The sequence below is a fragment of the Bos grunniens genome, chromosome 7 (assembly GCF_055505025.1).
Source record: "Bos grunniens cultivar Pamir isolate PY7600 chromosome 7, Bosgru_T2T1.0, whole genome shotgun sequence".
Classification (NCBI taxonomy): domain Eukaryota; kingdom Metazoa; phylum Chordata; class Mammalia; order Artiodactyla; family Bovidae; genus Bos; species Bos grunniens.
This window is the reverse complement of record NC_141171.1, coordinates 54,549,614-54,571,690: the sequence shown is the minus strand read 5'-3', so window position 1 is coordinate 54,571,690 and position 22,077 is coordinate 54,549,614. Positions and strand designations below refer to the sequence as shown.

At 42.2% G+C, this 22,077-nt stretch overlaps 1 protein-coding gene across 2 annotated transcripts in view; it reads left to right on the top strand.

Annotated features, from left to right (window-relative positions):
- Positions 1-22,077, top strand: part of LOC147369581 (uncharacterized) — a 476,034-nt gene that overhangs the window by 328,020 nt on the left and 125,937 nt on the right. The window lies entirely within an intron of this gene.

Genomic DNA, 22,077 nt, shown 5'->3' with positions numbered 1-22,077 from the left:
GCCCAGTTTTATAGTTGAAGCAGCTAGTTCAATTGACTGAACTTTCCACTTTTCTGATTGTCCCTATGGCACCACATGGACAGAATCAGAAGCTCAGCTCAGAAGTTTCACACATTCATATAATCTTTGCTGACTCCCTAGAGTCCTAGGTTTGACTGTGAAAGAGCAAGTCTGAGGCCTTCTCCCTTTGGGGAATGTGCAGAATGTCAGAGGCCACTTCTGTGCAGCTGAAATTTGCCAACCATTCACCACTTCACTAGAGGTTCTGTTCCTGCCTCATGCCCAAAGTGGTATTTTTGAAGCCATTGGAATTTGAAATGTCATTTTTATGTTATAGTAAGAGTAACACACAGATTACAGATGCATGCTCAGTATAAAAATAATTCAAATCACATAGCAATAGGTAATGGAAAAATGAGTATCCATTCCATCCATCCTCTTCCCTATTTTCAGCCTTATTCCCTTCCCTAGAAATAGCTGCTATTAACTTGTGAACATCTTTCTATGCTTCTTTCTAGACAGATATATGGAAAAATAGAATGCGTGTGTATGTGTGGAGAGTTTTTAAAAATCATTATTGGTATTAGACTCTATAAAGTATTCTGCATCATGCTTTTTGTACTGAACAAGTTCTTTCCACTTAGATCTCTGTATTATTCTTTTAAAGTGCTGCATAGTATTTAATAATTTATTTAACCATTCCTCTATAATTAGTTAGGTCTTTTATAAGCTTTACTATTACAAACAATGTTTTAGTGAGCTTACTTATACATTTATCCTCATACATTCTTCAGAATGTATCTGAGAGCATATTTCTTAGAAATAGAATTGCAGGGTCAAAGATACATATTTTTATGCCCATTCTTGTTTTGATAGAAAAACTGCCAGATTACTTCTCTCCTCAAAAAAAAAAAAAAAAGGCAAATAAAAACCAGTGCCAGTTTCCTTTCCAATCAACAATCTATAAGAGGAAATTTGGCAATTTTTTAACACCAACTCATCAAACCTCTGCCTGAGGGTATTTCTCTGCCAGCTAAAATATTATTCTTGGTATCAGAACTTCCTGTTAGCTGATGATCTCTTGGATGCCTGGTTCTGTGGAGATATTTGATAAGTTGCTCCCTGCCCTACCTTAGTAGAAATGCACCCCACAGCAGGCTCAGACTCCCACTGTTCCATGTTCTTCATAACAATCATCTTTCTATATTATAACTTATCTAGTCATATTTTGGCTCTTCAACTAGGGAATGCTGTCCTCTGGGACAGAAACCATGCCTAGTCATCCTTTTATTCCCAGCACCTATCATAGTATCTGATAGTGATCCGTGGTCCCTGAGCTGTTTGAATGAATGGCAGAAAAGAGGGCGGGAGGAAGGAGAAAGGGAGGGGAAAAAGAACGTAGTTGATCCCCTGAGGGTCCTCAAACCCAGGGAGACTTACTAAAGCTCTGTGTGAAGTGGAGGGACAAGATTTCTGGATTTCTCCTGTACCCAAGATATCTGAGCACTTGGAACCAGAAAATGTCTTTTATTTCTCAGCCACTTATCTGAACTGAGTAACACTGTTCATCTCCAGTCTTAGAACTGCAAGGTAGAATATGGGATTTGTGAGACAGAAAAGCTCAAACATTTTGTTCTTTTGAGTTTTCCAAGCACACTGTGCACTTTTCTTTTCTCATAGCTTATATGCTAAGATGTGTTTGGAAAAATGAAAATTGGAGGACTTTCTGGTCTGACTGTAGACTTACCTCTTTCCTGGGATCTGTCCTCTCAGCGCTCAGGGGCCTTCCCACAACCACATGGTCTTCTCTCCCACTTCATTTTCCAGGCATCATGCAAGCGTCCTGCCCACTCCATCCTGCCTTAACTTTCTATCCTACACAAGGAAACTCGCTGAAGGGACTCCTCTGCTCATGATTTTAACAGCTGGAAAATTACTTTATCTTTACTCTGCCCACATGTTGTACACAGGCTTACAGGATATGTCTTATCATTGATTTCTGAGCTGACTCAAGCAATTTCCAGGAAATATTAAAAATTTCCTGAATGCAGTCAAGTTCAAGAACCTGCCTAGAGCCACGCAGGCTGAGCTTGCACAATCCTGAGGCCCCAGAGCAAAATGACCTCAAGTATCAATGAGAAGCTGTACTTATAAAGGCAAGCATCCACACACAAAGAAGAGGAATGGAAAAATAAAAGAACTGAGATGGAGGGAGGGAAAAATATTTTTCTTAAAGGATGTGAACATTGTAGTTAAAGGATGCAACTAAATAAAGGTGTCATGTTTTATTGAATCAACTAAGTTGATGGATCCTCAGGTACTGTGTTCTCTGGAGGACCCTCTAACATACTAGTTTAAACACACCATAGTCATGTGAACTAGCTGCCTGTGTGTTTGAGACACTTGTTTTTCTGTTAATGACCAAATGTTTACTTTACACACTAGTGGCATTAATACCTCAGGGCCTCCAAGATGGTCGTAGTATGTCAGCCACACTGAGCATCAGTTTTGCTGGTTGGTCCAGAGATGTTTGGCCTCTCAGGTGGCCCTAGTGGTAAAGAACCCACTTGCCAATGCATGAGATATAAGAGACTTGGGTTCAATCCCTGGGTTGGGACGATCCCCTGGAAGAGGAAATGGCAACCCACTCCAGTATTCTTGCCTGGAGAATTCCATGGACAGAGGAGCCTGGCGGCCTACAGTCTTTAGGGTCACAAAGAGTTGGACATGACTGAAGTGACTTAGCACCAGAGATGTTTTAGTATTTCCTGTCTGGATCTACAATCTCTTATCTGTGGGGACTTTCTGTCTTCTAGCAACACCTCTCCCATACTGTTTATAGCTTTATGATGGGAAGACCTCTCTGGTAACTCTATATATTTTAGAGCCGATGAACAATTATGAAGTATTACCTCGTCTGGAGTTTTCATGTTCATTCTCTGTCTTGTGTCACCACTGCCATCACCACCTCGATCCCAAGACATCTTTCTAAATGCTCTCATTTGCTTTTGGATCTTACATATCTGTATACAATACATTAAGTCCCTACATACAAACATGTTCCGTTCCAACAGTGCATTTGTAAATCCAATTTGTTTGTAAGTCCAACAAAGTTAGCCTAGGTACCCAACTAACACCATCAACTATATAGTACTGTACTGTGACAGTGGCAGTCTTGGTCTCAGTCGTGTCTGACTCTGGGCGACCCCATGGACCGTAGCCTACCAGGCTCCTCTGTCCATGGGATTCTCCACGCAAGAATACTACAGTGGGTAGCCATTCCCTTCTCCAAGGGTTCCTCCCAACCCAAACCTGAGTCTTCTGCACCACGGGCAAATTCTTTACTGTCTGAGCCACCAGGGAAGCCAGTGGAAGCCGACTACTAAACTGTAGTTGGTTTATAATACTTTTCACACAAATAATACATAAAAAAAAACAAACAAAAAATAAAGAAAGCATCCTTAGCCTTAGAGTACAATTACCTTACAAACACCTCAGCTTACATGATTGGACATGCAAACATGTTTGCATTTTTGTATAATATTGTTTTTTAAATATTGTTTATTTATTTGTTATTCTTATTTTTGGTTGCCCTGGGTCTTTGTTGCTGTACGTAGTCTTCTCTCATTGCAGTGAGCAGGGGCAATTCTTCATTGTGATGCATGGGCTTATCATTGCAGCGGCTTCTCTTGTTGCAGAGCCCAGACTCTAGTGTGCAGGCTTCAGTAGTTGCGCCATATGAGCTGTGGGCTTAGTAGTTGTGGTGTGCAACTCTAGGGCATTCGAGCTTCAGTATTTGCAGCATGCAGGCTCAGTAGTTGTGGCTCCTGGGCTCTAGAGCTTGGGCTCAGTAGTTGCAGTGCATAGGCTCAGCTGATTCATGGAACGTGAAATCCTCCCAGACCAGGGACTGAAACTGTGTCCCCTGCATTGGCAGGCAGATTCTTATCCATTGTGCCACCAGGAAGTCCCACATTTGCATCTTTGAAAGTTTGCAACTAGAAGGTACGCATATGTAGGGGGCTTCAGTTCAGTTCAACTGCTCAATCACGTCTGACTCTTTGCAACCCCATGGACTGCAGCACGCCAGGCTTCCCTGTCCATTAGCAGCTCCTGGAGCTTGCTCAAATTCATGTCCATTGAGTCAGTGATGACATCCAGCCATCTCATTCTCTGTCGTCCCTTTCTCCTCCTGCCTTCAATCTTTCCCAGTATCAGGGTCTTTTCCAATGAGTCATCTGTTTGCATCAGGTGGCCAAAGTATTGGAGTTTCAGCTTCAGCATCAGTCCTTCTAATGAATACTCAGGACTGATTTCATTTAGGATTCACTGGTTGGATCTCCTTGCAGTCCAAGGGACTCTCAAGAGTCTTCTCCAACACCACAGTTCAAAAACATCAATTCTTTGGCATTTAGTGTATGCTTATATATGACATGATATAACCTATCTAATATTATAATAATAGTTGCTATTATGAGCACATAATTGTTTTCTTTGTCAAACTAGTACTGTATTTGAACTTACTCTACACTGGAGGTTCTTGGCCACAGTGTTGAGAGACTTGTTATGGGTATTGGTGCTTTTGGTGCCAAGTTCCCAACACCCAGTTGCCACTGGGTTAAACGATGTTAAAAGGAATGTATTAGCTTCTGTAACTAATATATATAAATATGTATGTGTATACACACACATATATGTATGTTATATGAACTTTTGGCATATTTGTGTCTGACCCTAGCTCCTTTCGGCTGCAGTGCTCTTGCTCTACTGGCTTCATCTCAAGCTTATGTCACCCATGGTAGCAAAATGACATTAGCAGTTCTAGGTCCCACATCCACACTGTACCACATGTCAAGGAAGAACTTGTCTTCCACCCCCAACACTTCCACCTCAACCATTATGCCACAGTCCTGGTTTTCTCTCCAGGAAAAGAGAAGTCGCACTCCTTTTCTTATACCAAACAGAATGATAACAGATTTGCTTAAGTCCTGGAGCTGGGGATGGGTCAATATCAACCTAACTCCATGAGTGTATTATGCGCTGGGAGAAGTGAGAGGTGAGGATGGGAGGGCTGCCAGCAATGTCCTTACAGAGGGCAGTGAAAAAGGGGAAATGTGTAAATTCTGAGCTCAGAACTATATATCTTTTGCAAAATATCTTATCATAGTCCAGAAGTACCCTTACTGATAATTTGAGTGGGTGGGGCATGTGAAATACAGGCTTGGCCGAAAAGACCTTCAGGTTTCTCCATAACTCAATTGGACTTTTCTGCCAACCCTACACTATCTAATAGATATTACTCAAGATGTTGAGCAAGCTCTGAGAGTTGGTTGATGGACAGGGAAGCCTGGCGTGCTGCAGTCCACGGGGTCTCAAAGAGTCAGATGCGACTGAGCAACTGAACTGACTGACTGAAGATGCTGAGAACCTGTTCTAACCTATCAGATAGTCAGGGCAGGAACTGTGGGTTATTTCTCTTTGTAGCACATGCAAGTGGGAACTGAATTTACTCCTGTTCTCTCTTACTGCCAACTGCCTCTCTCTGTTTTCTTTCCTGTTAATGCCCTGATGTTTACCCTCCTCTTCCATAACCTTGCCCCTGTCTACCATTAGGGAAAGGCAAATCCACTGTCCACCCTTTCCACTTCTTTTCTGGAGAATGTAATTTGGAAAGAAAGAACATAAATGCTTGACTATTTCATCAAGTGAAGGAACCTCATTGAGAGGGCCAACTAGAGAACGATGTGTTTTCTCTGTGCACTATAAGCAAAGGCACCCATCCATGTCTTCAATACCTTTTGTGAGACAGACCAGGAGCTGCCTATGGCTTTGATGTAATTGGGTTTCATAAAAGAAAATCTTTATTTAGATGGACCATGTGTCATTTGTCACATGTAGACATGATACTCTGGCCCACTGTTTTAGGATACACATTTCTTATGATTATTCACTTAGAGGTGTTGAGTTAAAGCTGAGCTGCAGATGCTTCTTCTCAGTCCTGTTTGGATCAGGCACGTGTAAAAGATCTGTCTATGTAGTCTTGAGTATGATCTCTGACCACGGGTCAGGATTTCTTCTACTCAAAGGGACATGGATTGAACAGGGCTGGATTGTGATACTTAGACACCATAACCATAAAGCAGTGCTTAACTGTAAAACAGAAAATTTATATGCAGTCAGAAATCAAAATAACATCGTTTGGCTTTAGAGATGGCAAAATTCTGAATAAATGTGATTAACCTGAATTCTTCTCTGCCCTTTTGCATCCCTCTCTTTTAGTGCCCCTCCTTTGCTGGTAGGGCATTAAGTACATGTATATTCTGTCTTTTAAATAATTTAGTTCTGGGTCTAGAAAGGAATCAGATAGCTACTTTTGCCCAGTAAGTTTTGACATTCTATCCTGCTACGTGAACTTTCCCTGGAAAAATAAAAATAAAAAACTGAACAGGTAGAAAGACTTAAGGCAGCTTGGTTCTAACAAAAGGAATATTGAGGTCACTAAAAGACTCTAGACTCCAGACACTGAACATTGCAGCTGCAAGCATAGTGACCTCATGGAGAGAGAAGAATCCTCTTTGACCAGAAAATATAAGTCACTCAAAAGTTCATTTTCCTTAGCCCCACTGCTGGACAGCACTCTTCTCCTGTCCTATCTAAAGGCAGTCTCTCTCTCTCTCCTTGACCTAATCCCCTCTGGCCAATCAAAGACAATACTTCAGCAGTTCTTCCCTCCCTTTCTTTATTGGATCATTCCCATCAGCCAACAAATGTGCCATTGTTCCTCTTATCTTTAATAATAATATTAATAGCCTCCAATTCCCCCAAGGCTATACCCGATTTCTCTATTTTCTCTTTGGTCATAAAATTCCTCCAAACAGTTGTCTTTACGTGGAGACTAATTCATCCCCTCCCATGAAATGTTAAGGCCAATCCAGCCTAGTTCCTCCAGCTTCCCCAACCCTTGAAAAGAGCTCTCTTCAGGTCACCAGTGATCTCCAGGTTACTAAATCCAGTGGTCAGTATTCAGCTTTGATATGGATTTATAGGACACCATTCTGTCTTGGTTTTCCTCCTACTTTCTCATGTTCTGTCTCCTTTGCTTGTTTCTCCTCTTCTCTACAAAGTTGAGGTGCCCCAGGGACCCCCACAACTCTCATTTTACTTTAATCTTATGTTGATAACTCTGGGAATTCTATCTCCAGTCCAGACCTCTCTCTTGGGCCTCAGACTCATAACCAACAACCAACTCAATTTGAATGTCTAATAAGCATTTTGAAACTCAGCATGTCCAAGATGAACTCCTATTTTTCCCTTCCACTCACTCCCATCCCTACCAAACCTGTTCTACACTTAGTCTTTTCCACCTTCATTGCTAAAGACCCTAACCAGTCCATCAGCATATTATCTTGAAAAGAGAACCAGACTTCAGACTCTCCAGTTATTACTACATGGTCTGGGCCTGCCAGGATTACTAGCCACCCTGCTTCTACTTTTCACCCTATCAGTTCAGTTCAGTTCAGTCAATCAGTCGTGTCCAACTCTTGGCAACCCCATGGACCACAGCACACCAGGCTTCCCTATCCATCACCAACTCCTGGAGCTTTCTCAAACTCATGTCCATCGAGTCAGTGATGCCATCCAACCATCTCATCCTCTGTCATCCCCTTCTCCTCCCACCTTCAATCTTTCCCAGCATCAGGGTCTTTTCCAATGAATTAGTTCTTCACATCAGGAGGCCAAATATTGGAGCTTCAGCTTCAGCATCAGTCCTTCCAATGAATATTCAGGACTGATTTCCTTTAGGATTGACTGGTTGGATCTTCTTGCAGTCCAAGAGACTCTCAAGAGTCTTCTCCAATGCCTCAGTTCAAAAGGTCAATTCTTCAGTGCTCAGCTTTCTTTAGAGTCCAACTCTCACATCTGTACATGACCACTGGAAAAACCATAGCTTTGACTAGATGGACTTTTGTTGGCAAAGTAATGTTTCTGCTTTTTAATATTCTGTCTAGACTGGTCATAATTTTTCTTCCAAGGAGCAAGCATCTTTTAATTTAATGGTTGCAGTCACCATCTGCAGTAATTTTGGACCCCCAAAAAATAAAGTCTCTCACCGTTTCCATTGTTTCTCCATCTATTTGCCATGAAGTGATGGGACCAGATGCCATGATGTTCGTTTTTTGAATGCTGAGTTTTAAACCAACTTTTTCACTCTCCACTTTCACTTTCATCAAGAGGCTTTTTAGTTCCTCTTCACTTTCTGCCGTAAGGGTGGTGTCATCTGCATATCTGAGGTTATATTATTGATATTCTTCCAAGCCATCTTGATTCCATCTTGTGCTTCATCCAACCCAGCATTTTGCATTATGTACCCTGCATATAAGTTAAATAAGCAGGGTGACAATATACAGCCTTGACATACTCCTTGCCCGATTTGGAACCAGTCTGTTGTTCCATGTCCATTTCTAACTGTTGCTTCTTGACCTGCATACAGATTTCTCAGGAGGCAGGTTAGGTTTCTCCCTATAGTCTACTCTCAACACAGCAGCCACTCCACTCCACTCGGAACAAATCAGATGGCAGTCCTCCAGTGGCTTGCTCAGGGTCAAAGCCACGGTCCCACATCGTTTGGCCTCTTTACTTGCTGACCCTTGCTGACTTGCTCCTCCTACTGTGTTCTTCTTAATTCTACTGCAGACACTTTGGACTTCTTGGTCTTCCTCAAGCACCCAAGGCATGCTCCTACCTTAGGGACTTTCCACTGGAGATCCCTTTTGCCTGAAATATTCTTTCCCCTAATATCTGTGTGACAGATCTTTCGCCTCCTGTAAGTCCTTGCTCAAATAGCACTCTCTAGATGAATCCTACCTGACCTTCCCACTTAAAACTGAAACTTGCCCATGTACCACTCCTGGTCTTCCTTATCTTGTTCTGTTTTTTTCCAAAGCACTTATCACCTTCTGACATGCTATATATATATATATATATATATACACACACACACACACACACACACACACTCACATGTATATGATATACTTAATATATATATATTATTTTCAGTACCTGTTGTTGTCAATCTCCCAGAAACCCATAGAATGTAAGCTTCTATAAGATGGGGTGGGAGTTTTAGTCACTTTGTATCCAGGTGTCTAGTGCAGTGCTTGGTATTTTCAGGGGCTCAATAAATAGTAATTTATTCCTAGTCTATTATCAGCTGTTTTCACTTTTTACATTGTGAGCATTTTCTATGATTAATACTCTATATTTGATTCTATGTCCAATCCCATGTGTATAGTGACATACTGAAGACCCTAATACCATGACTTTATCATTAACTTGTGAATAAAAGAATTCAGATTTTCTCTTTAAATGGAAAGGACTTTCAAACCCCAACTCTCCAGGTCCTATCCTGAGGCCTCATTTCTGTATCAGAGTACTGTAAGGACATTAGCAAGGCACAATGAAAATCAGAGCTAAGACAGCAATCTGTTGTCTCTACAAATTCCAGAATGAGTAGATCAAGCACTTTTGCAGTGGCATAGTGGTTAAGAACATGGTCTCTAGAGTCAGACTCCTTGACTTCTTATCATGGAGCCAAGATTTACTGGGCCTATATTTTGTCATCTGTAACACTGCCTTACTATTTTAATCATTGTTGTTGATGGTCCCTTAATAGTTGAATAGGTGGTATGGTGGGCAGCATAATGGCTCTCCAGAGACGTCCACATCCTGACCCCTAACCCTGTGTATATGTTACTTTATATGGCAAAAAGCGGCTTGGCAGATGTAATTAAGGTTACAGACCTTGAGGTGGAAAAATTATCCTTGATTATCTGTGGGCCCAATGTAATCACATGGACCATTAAAAGTAGAGGAGGAAGAGTCAGTAAGAGGCAGGAGAGACGCAAAGCATGAGAGGGACTCACCCCACTGTTGCTGGCTTTGAAAATGAAGGGGCAGTGAGCCAAGGAATGTGGGCAGCCTCTAGGAGCTGAGAACAAACCTGGCCAGAAAACCAGCAAGGAAACAAGACTTGGTCCTAGAACCACGTGGAGCTGAACCCTAGCAGCTGAGCTCAGCCTGCATGAGCCTGGATGTGCCTTCTCCCCTAGACGCCAGGGAGATAAACACCTTAATTCTGACCTCGTGTGACCCATGGCCAAGCCCACTGGACTTCTGACCTATAGAACTGTGAGACAGTAAATTGAAGTGCCTAATGACTAGGAACATGAAGGACAACCAAGTCACTATTTATTATTCAAATTCCCCCATATAATGCTGCAGAAAAGCTTGCAAGTGGGATGGAAATTAACATAATTGCCTTGTGTCACACGCCATGCTAGGACCTTTATGTATGTCATCTTATTTCAAACACAGAGACTGGAGCATATACACTGCAGATCAGATCAGATCAGATCAGTCGCTCAGTCATGCCCGACTCCTTGCGACCCCATGAATCGCAGCACGCCAGGCCTCCCTGTCCATCCCCAACTCCCGGAGTTCACTCAGACTCACGTCCATCGAGTTAGTGATGCCATCCAGCCATCTTATCCTCTGTCATCCCCTTCTCCTCCTGCCCCCAATCCCTCCCAGCATCAGAGTCTTTTCCAATGAGTCAACTCTTCGCATGAGGTGGCCAAAGTACTGGAGTTTCAGCTTTAGCATCATTCCTTCCAAAGAAATCCCAGGGCTGATCTCCTTCAGAATGGACTGGTTGGATCTCCTTGCAGTCCAAGGGACTCTCAAGAGTCTTCTCCAACACCACAGTTCAAAAGCATCAATTCTTTGGTGCTCAGCCTTCTTCACAGTCCAACTCTCACATCCATACATGACCACAGGAAAAACCATAGCCTTGACTAGACGAACCTTTGTTGGCCAAGTAATGAACATGCTTTTGAACATGCTATCTAGGTTGGTCATAACTTTCCTTCCAAGGAGTAAGCGTCTTTTAATTTCATGGCTGCAGTCACCATCTGCAGTGATTTTGGAGCCCCAGAAAATAAAGTCTGACACTGTTTCCACTGTTTCCCCATCTATTTCCCATGAAGTGGTGGGACTGGATGCCATGATCTTCGTTTTCTGAATGTTGAGCTTTAAGCCAACTTTTTCACTCTCCACTTTCGCTTTCATCAAGAGGCTTTTGAGTTCCTCTTCACTTTCTGCCATAAGGGTGGTGTCATCTGCACATCTGAGGTTATTGATATTTCTCCAGGCAATCTTGATTCCAGTTTGTGTTTCTTCCAGTCCAGTGTTTCTCATGATGTACTCTGCATATAAGTTAAATAAACAGGGTGACAATATACAGCCTTGACATACTCCTTTTCCTATTTGGAACCAGTCTGTTGTTCCATGCCCAGTTCTAACTGTTGCTTCCTGATCTGCATACAGATTTCTCAAGAGGCAGATCAGGTGGTCTGGTATTCCCATATCTTTCAGAATTTTCCACAGTTTCTTGTGATCCACACAGTCAAAGGCTTTGGCATAGTCAATAAAGCAGAAATAGATGTTTTTTGGAACTCTCTTGCTTTTTCCATGATCCGGCGGATGTTGGCAATTTAATCTCTGGTTCCTCTGCCTTTTCTAAAACCACCTTGAACATCAGGAAGTTCACGGTTCACATATTGCTGAAGCCTGGTTTGGAGAATTTTGAGCATTACTTTACTAGCGTGTGAGATGAGTGCAATTGTGCGGTAGTTTGAGCATTCTTTGGCATTGCCTTTCTTTGGGATTGGAATGAAAACTGACCTTTTCCAGTCCTGTGGCCACTGCTGAGTTTTCCAAATTTGCTGGCATATTGAGTGCAGCACTTTCACAGCATCATCTTTCAGGATTTGGAATAGCTCAACTGGAATTCCATCACCTCCACTAGCTTTGTTCGTAGTGATGCTTTCTAAGGCCCACTTGACTTCACATTCCAGGATGTCTGGCTCTAGGTCAGTGATCACACCATCGTGATTACCTGGGTCACGAAGATCTTTTTTGTGCAGTTCTTCTGTCTACAGTGAGGGTAGAAGGTCACGTGTTGGATCATGAAAGGGAAGGAAATCCCTTTGCACTTTGTGTCTTTCCTGTCTCTTCCAGAAATCATGGCTGGGATTACTTGATTTCCTAATTGTAGTAGTTTTCATTGAAGTGTATTATTTTTGTTTTAAAAAATTAGAACAGAGAATAATATGACAACTATCAATCTACCTGTCATCTAGATTTCACTAATGTAAATGCTTTTGCCATATTTGACTCAAATCTATTCTTTTTATGATAAAAAACAAAGATGTCCCAGGTTTGCTGTAGTCCTCCTGTGCTTGGCCAGCTCTCATCCCCTCTTGGGCCTAAGAGGTAACCACTGTACCTAAACCACTTCTGTTTAGGAACAGAAAGCAGAATGCACATCCTTTCTGTCCAGGTTTCTACACTGGTGCTACAAATGCATCTACCCATGTGACATAGTATATTGTAATGTATGTAGTGTATTATTGTACGTATTGCTAGTGTGTTAGCCTTACACAGATGGAAACGCGCTGTACCTTTGATTCTGCAGTGTGCCTTTCCATTCTATATTGTGTTTTTGCTGTTTATGTTGATATATATATATAGATCTAAGTTGTTTGTTTTAACTGCTGAATAACATTCTAAAGAAAGGACCAACTAGTTTATTTGCATATTGATAGACACTGAGTGAGTTTCCAAATTTTCGCTACTACAAAAACCACTCTAATGAGCTCTCCTGTGCATTATTGTTGCATGCATGTGGAGACTTTGTGTAATATGTAAATAGCTTACATCTAGGAGAAAACTTTGTGTTAAATGTAAATACCTTTGTCTAGGAGAGGACTCACGACATGTAGGCTGTGCACATCCCCGCAGCTGCACCTTCTCTTGACATTGCCAAGGGGCTCACCTGACTTATACACCCACCAGCAGCACATCAGAACGTCCCCAACAATAGTGATTGTCAAACTTTTAAAACATTTCCCTATCTGATACATGTGGAACTGTCTTTTTTTCCCCCTGGGTTTTCTATTATTCCTACTTATTGTTGGAATCATTATGTCTTTTTTTTTCCACTTAAAAAGTTTCTATTGGGGTATAGTTGATTTACAATGCAGTTGTAGTTTCAGGTGTACGGGAAAGTGAATCAGTTACACGTATACATATCCCTACTCTTTTTAAAGGTTCTTTTCCCACACAGGCCACTACAGAGTACTGAGTAGAGTGCCCTGTGCTCTACAGGAGGTTCTTATTAGTTATTTATATTATATATAGTAGTGTGTATATGTCAATCCCAGTCTTCCAATTTATTCCTACCCTATTTACCCACTAGGAAGCATTTGTTTTCTACATCCATGCCTCTACTTCTGTTTTGTATATAAGGTCATTTGTACTCCCTTTTATTTTTTAGATTCCACATATAAGCGATACCATATTTGTCTTTCTTTGTCTGACTTATTTCACTCAATGTGACAATCTCTAGGTCCATCCATCTTGCTACAGATGGCATTATTTTGTTCTTTTTATGGTTGAGAGTGTTCCATTGTGTATATGTACCACCTCTTTTTTATGATGATTTTTTGATGAACATTTAGGTTCCTTTCATATCCTGGCTATTGTAAACAGTGCTGCAAGAAACATTGGGGTGTGTGTATCTTTTCAAACTACAGTTTTCTCTGGTATATGCCCAGGAGTGAGATTGCTGGCTCATATGGTAGTCCTATTTTTAAGTTTCCTCCATACTGTTCTCCATAGTGGCCTTTTAATTATAATGTCCTAATTAATTGTAAGGTTGACCATCTTCCCATATCTTAACTGGCCAATCAGTTTCTTTCTTCTAGAAATTACTTATTTATAACTTTGTCCATTTTTTTTAAATTGGTAGGTTCATCTTCTTCTGGCTCATTCATAATTCATTATATAATCCAGAAACACATTTGCCTGTTATAAGAATTGCAAATATCTTCTCCCTGTTGATTGCTTGCTCCTATAATTTTATTTGGGGTGGCTTTTCCAAAAAAAAAAAAAATGCAGAAACTTATTTAACACAGTCAAATGTATGGATTTTTTTCTTTTATATTATGTATTTTCTGGGTTGTGTTTGAGAAACCCTCTTTACCCTGAGAGGAGACTGAGAGGCCACCAAGGGATGAGGGAGATGAGAAGGGGTCATATCTGTGGGCTTTTCTGTCTCTGCTCTCCTCAGAATAGTGCCTCGTATATCTATTTTATGTTTGGACTCCTACATAGCTTTGCACTGAAAGAGTTGTCTTGCTAGTTGATATATGGCAAAACCAATACAATATTGTAAAATTAAAAAATAAAATATTTTTTAAAAATATATATATTGAATATTATTATATTTGCTCTGAGATTCATGCCTACTGAGACAAAAAAAAAAGATGAGTGACATTACTCAGAAGAGAAAATAAGAATAAATATAACGTGTCAGTTTTTGTTTGCTCAGAAAGGAGGACTACCAATTTGCCTGGAAAGGGAAACCCTTAGCACTGAGTCCTAGCTGCGATATATCACGTGAACCCTCATGTCAAGGAAGGACCCAGTGTGCAACAGTATAAGTAGTAGGTTCAGAATGTTCAGAAAGATTCTCATATGGCCTTGCTTATAGAACTAGATGGAGACAAGAGATTCATCTTGGAATACAGGGTACTCTCAGGACTCTATTGAAATGGGAAACTCTGTGTGTTCTGGCTATGTCCCAAGTCACAGATCAATTTTGAGCTCCACCTAAGGCTCTGATTGGTGCTGTAGTATCTGGTGAATCACAGGGTCTGGAGGAGGGAGCTATTCCCCCTCATCAGGTGTTCATTCTAGTTTTCAGCCTCTCCTGTTTGTCCTTTCTCTAGAAGGCATTAAAGGGCTTATTATTTAGTGAACTCAGATCCTTTCTGTTTTGAAGGCTCTTCATATTCAGCAGCCTGCAAAGGTGAAATAAACATGCACAGACCATTGCTACCTTCTAGTTTATAAAACCTTCTTACCCACAGCTCTGTATTTGTGAATTTAATGCTTTTCACCAGATGGGGAAATCTAGCTCATTCTTTATTGCAATGTTGGCTGGATAGCTCAGATTAGCTGGAATATCTTGTTTTGAAATGTGCATGTTTTCAGAGGTACTCCTGTCTCTAGCAAAAGTATGAAGGCAAAAGAAAAGATCATTTTACTTGATTACTTTTTTCTTTTTTATTGGAATATAATTGCTTTACAATGTTATGATAGCTTCTGCTGTGCAACATGAACCAGCTATAGGTTTGCGTATATCCCTTCCCTCTTGAGCCTCCCTCTAACTCCCTGCCCCCACCCCTCTAGGTCATCACGCAGCACCGAACTGAGCTCCCTCACCTTCGCCTTCTACACTGTGTTCACCCATCTGTCCTCTACGTCTACATCTCTATTTACACGATGATCAACTTGAATTTTTAAATCTTTCACTCCTCCCCACAAATATATTCCCCCCGCCTTTTTCTCTTTTTCTTATTTTAGTTTGTATTATAGTCTCGTTTTAAATTCTCTCAGTTAGGGCTCCTTGGTTATGCTTCACTTTGTTTTTTAAAGTAATCTGCTTAAGTTTAAAATGATCTGTTTTCTTAAACAGGGTTAGCACACATGATAATATGTTTCCTGGCATTCTGCCACTGTCCTGTCACCCAGCTCTCTGGATTTATGCTTGTTTCTTCAGGAATGTGCAGAACTGTTCTGAATAAAGATAAAGAAAGGAATTCAAAACTCTTGTCCCAAGAAAGGCATGCAGAGTGATTTTTTCATACTTATACAGTAAAGAGGATGACTTAAGCTTTTCCTCTGAATAGTAAGAATATAAAATTAATACTCAGCTGGATTTTTCTACCCCCACCCTGGAGCATGTGTTAGTGGAACTTCCACGGTGTGTCAATCCATAGACATTTCTTCAAGTAGTCTCCATTTCACAGGTCTGGGGGTTGAATCAAGTAAAAAGAATGCATGGATTGCTCCTCAGATTGTGAAAGATCTCTAGGTCTGGTTCTAAACCACTACATGGGCTATCTATACCCACGCACACATGGTCTCAAGTGTTTACTCAGAAAGCATCACGTATCTCGACTTACATGCCTTTCAAAGCACAAAGGAACAAGATCCACTCATTGTTGTCAAAGTACTGACAGAGGGAATGCAGAATTCCACTCATAGGCTTTCACTGAAGAGACTTTAATAAAGGAATCATTTATAGGCTAAATGGAGCCAAAAAGGATGTTGAAACTTCAGGGACCAGCAAGAGGAAGAAGGCATTTTCACCCCTAAAGCTTAAAAGAAAGGATGTCCTGGGAGCCCAGTGGAGCTAGAGCTGGGGAGGGCTGCCTGGCAGTTGCTGGGGCCACAGAGGAGTGTGGCCAGAAGAGATTGAAGAGAAAATAAGGAGCAGGGACAAAATATGCCAGGTCTTCTTGCTTCCTGCCCCTCATCTCCGGCTTCCATGGGCCAAACCCAATCAGCCAAGCCAGAAGGCAAGGGAGCCCTGATGGAGTGGTCCATGGGCCAGCCTCTTTAGGTACAAAGTAGGGAGGAGGAGCAGATGTCAGAGAAGAGATGGTTGCACAGGGGTTAATAGTGAGCAGGTTTGAAATTTGCTCAAGACTGTCTTCTTAAGGGTAATCTGATTCAGTTCATGAAACTTGGGTGGGGGGTGTGGGGATATTGGTAAATGGCTTAATTTGTTATGAAGAAGGACTCTAGTCTTCTGGGTGACATGACTTTGCTAAAATATATGAGCTGAGAGCCATTGATTGGACTTCTGCTGACCTGAGAGAGAGATGAAATGTTTGAGCTGGAGGGGTCGTTTAGAGAGTATCTAACCCAATCACTGCTCTTTGGAGACAGGAAAAATGAAGCTTCTAATGGTCCTTCCTTCCTTCATAATAAGACATAGAGTATACCTATTGTGTACATACTCTTCAACAGTGAACTAAACAAAATCCTACGCTCATGGGGCTTATATTCCCCTAGGAAAGAGAAGCAATAAATAACAACAACAGAGTATATGATAGGTCTGAAGGGGACATGTGCTATGAAGAAGGACTTCCCTGGCGGCTCAGATGGTAAAATATCTGCCTACAATGTGGAGACCTGGGTTTGATCCCTGAGTCAGGAAGATCCCCTGGAGAAGGAAATGGCAACCCACTCCAGTACTCTTGCCTGGAGAATCCCATGGATGGAGGAGCCTGGTGGGCTAAAGTCCATGGGGTCACAAAGAGTCAGACATGACTGAGCAACTTCACTTTCACTTTCAGTGAGAGTAAAGAAGGACAAGAGATGTGGTTTCTCCTTTATGGGGTAGATGTGGAAGACCTCTTTGATTAGCACTATTTGAGCAGGGAGCACAAGAAGGTAAGGGATGAGCCATATGGATATCTGGGGCAAGAGCATTCCAGGCAGGATGAGCAGGCAGTTTGGAGCCCTGAGTGGGAGCTTCAAGTAGAGTTCATTGAGAAGGGTTAGGATGATGGGAGATGAAGCTGTGAGCAAGGGCCAAGGAACTTTGTGGGCTTCATGGAACTTTGATTCATTCTCAGGGTAATGGGAAGCCATTAGAAAGTACTGAGCAGGGCAGTGACGTGACCTGACTTAAAGTGAAGTGAAGTGAAGTCGCTCAGTTGTGTCCGACTCTTTGCGACCCCATGGACTGTAACCAATCAGACTCCTCCCTCCATGGGATTCTCCAGGCAAGAGTGCTGGAGTGGATTGCCATTTCCTTCTCAGTGACGTGACCTGACTTAGGTCTTAATAATATCCCTTCAGTAGCTGTGTGAGAGTAGATTGCAGGAGGCCAAGGGCCAAAGCAAGGACAGCAGGGAGGACACTGTTACAATAATCCAGGGGAGGTAGGAGGATGGCTGGGACCAGAGTGGATGTGGTGGCAGTGACAATGTACTCAGATTCTGGGTCTGAACATCGAGTTGATGGGATTTACTGACATAGGAGACAAGTGAGCCAGAGAAATCAAGGGTGACTCCCAGCTTTTTGGCTTGAGTATCAAGGAAGGTGGGGCTGATATTACTGAGCTGGGAGAGGTTTGGTGGAGTAGGGATATAAACAAGAATTTGGTGAGGGACTTAGAGAGTGTTAAAGGCCTATTAAGGTCTATGAAAGGAAAAAAGTATATATATATACACATAACATAAACACAGATATATATACATATACACATATGCATTCACTGGTGTGTGTGTGGGATGAGTATGAAGCTCAGGAGAGGGATGAGACCTGAGGTATAAATTTGGAGATAGCATTTAAAGTCAAGAGAGGATGTGGTCATCCTGAGAGTGAATGGAGCTGTAGTGGTGGTGGTTTAGTCGCTAAGTCATGTCCAACTCTTTGTGACCCCATGGACTGTAGCCCACCAGGCTCCTGTCCGTGGGATTTCCCAGGCAAGTATACTAGAGTGGGTTGCCATTTCCTTCTCCAGGGAGTGGATCTGTAAAGGAGAACAAAACTTAGCACAGAGCCCTGGAACATACTAATGAGAATATCTACATGTTTTAATTTTTATTATTCTTACTAAACCCTCCTTCAGCTCTAACTGTATGCAAGGTACAATGTTAAGGACTTCACATGCATTATCCTGTTTAATTCTCCTAACAACTCTGTGCAAAATTGACTAGTATCCTTCTTGTACAGAAAACAAAACTAAGGCTCAGAGGAATTAACTAGCCTGCCAAAGTCACACAGCTAGTCTGCGGCAAAGCTGGGAATCAAGCCCAGACAGTCTGACTCCAGTTGAAGCAGCCAGTCCAAGCTGACGTAGCAAGTTTGTGGCAGAAGATGTCTGATAAGCTGCTCTCTTGGCTATGCTGTGCCTGCTGATTAAGTTTTTTCGCTTCCATGCAGCTCCTCGAAGTGCAAAATCAGACTTTCACATAGAGCATCCTGACAAGGTGCATACCCTCAGGCCAGCCCCAGCTTACACATCCAACCTCATCTCTTCTCTCAACAGTGGCGAAGGTTCTGAATTCTGTATCTTTAGTGTCTCTGGTGCTCAGTGTAGGACCTGGGCCACAGATGCTGCCCTGCTGCTGTGGACCAATCAACTGCAAGTCCACTGTGGCCTCACTAGCTTATCTTGATGATAAGAGTGAGAGTGAGAAGGGAGGTCATATGCTCATTGCAGAGTGTGTCAATTCAGGCTGACAAGAAACCCACCTTTTGGAAATCGTGCAAGACAGAGGACTTCCTGTTAGATCTATGATACCATGCCTTGTCTAAGGGGATTAGTCACAGTGGAGGACATGAACTGGAAGGTGGTCAGCGTCTATTCAAAAGGCTATGTTTGGTAATAACCTTCCCTGGAGTGTGGCTATCCCACCCCTGATAGGGGCTCCTCTCAAAGAATGGTGTTTTGCTGTGTGCCATCCTAGGCAGGCACAGATAACATTGTGCTGGATCTCCACCACCAGACTTCAGAGATGTGGCAGAACCGTAACTGGAAACTTTCAGAGAACTATTTGATAAACATACTGTCAATCCTTGGTTTTAAATAAACTGCTATCAGCCATCTGAAAAAGACAAAATGATAGCAATGTATTAATACCAAAATGCCAAGGGACACACACCTCAGAACACTAAGACGGGCAACACAAGCATGATCTATAGCTTCCATCACTTCCATTTCCCAAATTGTTCAGGAGCCTGACATAAAGAAGACAGCTCAGGCTTAGGAGTCAGATGGGCCTGGACCTGGATCTAGTCCAGAGGTTCTGTAGTGGTGACCTTGAGCTAGGTGTTTAATGCCTTAGCACCCAGTCATCCTCCTTCCTAAAATAGGAATAAGACAGTTCCTACTTAGTGGGGTTGCTGTTAGGCTATAAATCCAATAGATGTGAAAAGTACAAGTATCAGTATAGGAGCTGGGACATAATATGTGTGGTGAATAATAGCCCTAGAGATGATGGTGATAATGGTAGCAGTTGTGATGCTGATGGTGAAGATGGCAGCTATGGTGGTGGAGGTGATGATATTGTTCATGAGAAGAGTGGTGATGACGACAGTGATGGTCATAGTTACGATGGTGGAAGCCATGGTGCTGATAGCGATAATGGTGATGGCAGTACGTATCATCATCCTACATCTGGGGACCTGGGCTGGGCCCCTGACTCTGAAGGGTATACACTAGAAAATGAGAAAGAATTGCTGCTTCAAAGAAGAATGTTTGGTAGATTAAATTAAAATGCTTGGAAAAACTGAACTACTCAACAGCTTGTTAATAATTATTAACAGCGAGAATATTTAACATTTATTCAGTGTTCATTGATGTGTCAGGCATGGCACCAAGTCGTTTATATATTTCATTGAACCCTAATGATACCCCTTTGAAGAATAAAGTGTAATTGGCTCCATGTCAGATTAGAAATCCAAGGCTCAGAAAGATTAAGTGTCTTATCTGCAGTCACACAGTTAGGAAAGTGATAAAGCACGAATTCAAGCCCAGGGCTCCAGAGTCCAAGCTCATAACCCCTACACCATAATGCCTGTGTCCCAGCTAGACATACAGTAGCTTTTCTAAGAGGGAAGAAGTCAGTGTGCTCTGAAATAGTAGCAGGTACATAGAGCTTATTCTGATGGTTCTTATGAGAAATTCACACAAATAAATAAAAGTGTGTTTGTGATACAGTTGAGACTCCAAACAAGCAAATCACGGATACATCTTCTTGGCCCCACACAATAATTCTAACATTTAAAACTAGGAGATCTCAACTTGGAAATCCAGGTTTCTTGCTTTTTTTTTTTTTTAAACAAGTTAGATGGCCTAGAAAACTGGATTATATTCCAGAGTGGCTTCATTTAACTGGAATGGCTGCTACTTTTAGCTCAGCTATTCGTTGCTGAGCTTGTCCAGTGCCCCAAACTCCCTATTTCTTTTGCCTGCAAACTTCCCTTGTTTGCACACCTGGCCTGGTCCTATTGATCTGTAAAGAGGGCCCTTCTGTTGAGGCTCACATGCAGGACCAGGATACAGTTTAAGTCACAGTTAGCAAATCAGAGGTCCTTCCCCAGTAAATTCCAAAGCCAAAGAAAGAGAGGAGGACCTGCCTTCCAATGGACCAGCTATCTCCTCCCAGGGAAGATGGTCTGTTTTTGTAGCAACTGGAATTCACTCTGATCAGCTCCACCATCAACCAAGGGCTCCTGGTCACCCATTATCTGTCCTTCCTACCCTCCTTGCTGGCTGCTGGTCATTAGTTCCTTTTTCTCCCTTTCACAACAATATTCTTACCTCTCTTGTGACCCATTATTTTTACTGTGGTCTTTCCCCGGAAAGGGTTTCAGAAGGTTATTTTTCTCTTGTTTTCATCTTTACATAAGTAGTTCCCCAAGAGAACAGGACCCTAGCAAGCTAACGAAATAATGTAAGACTTCCTGTAACTCTTAGTTGAAAAGAGGCACGGATAAATAAAAAGAGATAAGCAAACATCTCGTTTGTATTGTACACACGTCTACTATCTTGTCTGATCTTCAAAGCAGCCCAGGGAGGTGGGCAGAGTGGGAGATACATATGTACTTCTTGAAGACTACAGCTCAGAAGTGAAGTCTTCTCAGAGGTTCAGTGATCAGTAGGATAGAGAATGTGGGTTGGTGCCTAGGTCTGGCCTGGGGTGAGTCAGCACAGACATGGCTCAGCTCCTGCCTCACCAGTTAGTGTACCCTTATGGATCTTTGTTCCGGGAGAACTGAAACCAAAATGCTAAGACCAAGAATCTGCATGATATAATGCCCTTCTTCCCATGAATGTGCCAGGCCCTGTGTTGATCCCAGGCTACACAGTACAGTCCATGTGAATAACGCCAAGAGAGGAAGAGCTGCTGCTGCTGCTAAGTCGCTTCAGTCGTGTCCAATTCTGTGTGACCCCATAGACGGCAGCCCACCAGGCTTCCCCGTCCCTGGGATTCTCCAGGCAAGAACACTGGAGTGGGTTGCTATTTCCTTCTCCAATGCATGAAAGTGAAAAGTGAAAGTGAAGTTGCGCAGTCGTGTCCGACTCTAGCGACCCCATGGACTGCAGCCTACCAGACTCCTCCGTCCATGGGATTTTCTAGGCAA